A 985-nucleotide genomic window follows, 5' to 3' on the forward strand; every position below is an offset into this window, starting at 1 on the left:
ATACATGTACATGGTGTTGGACAGACCCGATGTGAGATTCTACATGTCTGTTGTGTCATAGTAATTTTCAAAGTGATAATAATGTAATGATTCTTAGACCTGAAGTCATTATATTTCTATACGAGAATTAATATACATTGATTCCATTAAAAGTTATCCTCGATCGGGTAATGATAAAAGTGGACATTGGGTATATTATGAATCATATGAGAAATATGAATGATCTAGAAGGGATTTAACCCTACTATTTTAGGAGTGATATTATTGGCCTCTTGTGTGAGCTAGACTACGAAATGCATGGCCACACTCAAATATTGATTTGATATGATAGTCTACTCATTGATCAAGGAAACCTGGATTAAACATTGATGAGGATGACACATTACATGCCTCTATTTTAATCTATAATATGTGGTTAAAGGGATTATATTACATTGTACATTATTCACGAAAGGTTTAATCGATCACCGATTCAATTATTATTACTTGGGTAGCAATGATGTATTACTAGATGCCGCTCATTATTTATAATTTTAAATTAGATTTAAAATTCGTTGTCAATGTAATAATAACCTATAGGGTCACGCACAAAGAATGCTTGAAGGATTATTTAATTTAAATTAGATTTAAATTAAATTAAAGTAATTTGAATTATTTATAATATTAATTAAGTTGACTTAATTAATTAGATAAATAATGATATTGAAATTTACCAATATTAATTATGAAATTTATTTATTAAATAATTAAGTGAGACTTAATTATAATACAAATAGGAATTTCGAATTAATAATAACTCTTAATTAGTTAAGAGTTATAATTCGTTTTTCTACTCTCTATATAATATCTCTTGTGTGGCTGATTTTTTGAGTGTGCAAGACTTTTACTAAAACCCTAGCCACCAAGAGAGAAGATGGAGAGAGCAAGAAGAAATGAGTTTATGCTAGTACACATCCAATCCTTGAGTTCAAGCATTCATGTGGAT

This window comes from Apium graveolens, chromosome 5 (assembly GCF_009905375.1).
Source record: "Apium graveolens cultivar Ventura chromosome 5, ASM990537v1, whole genome shotgun sequence".
Classification (NCBI taxonomy): Eukaryota; Viridiplantae; Streptophyta; class Magnoliopsida; order Apiales; family Apiaceae; genus Apium; species Apium graveolens.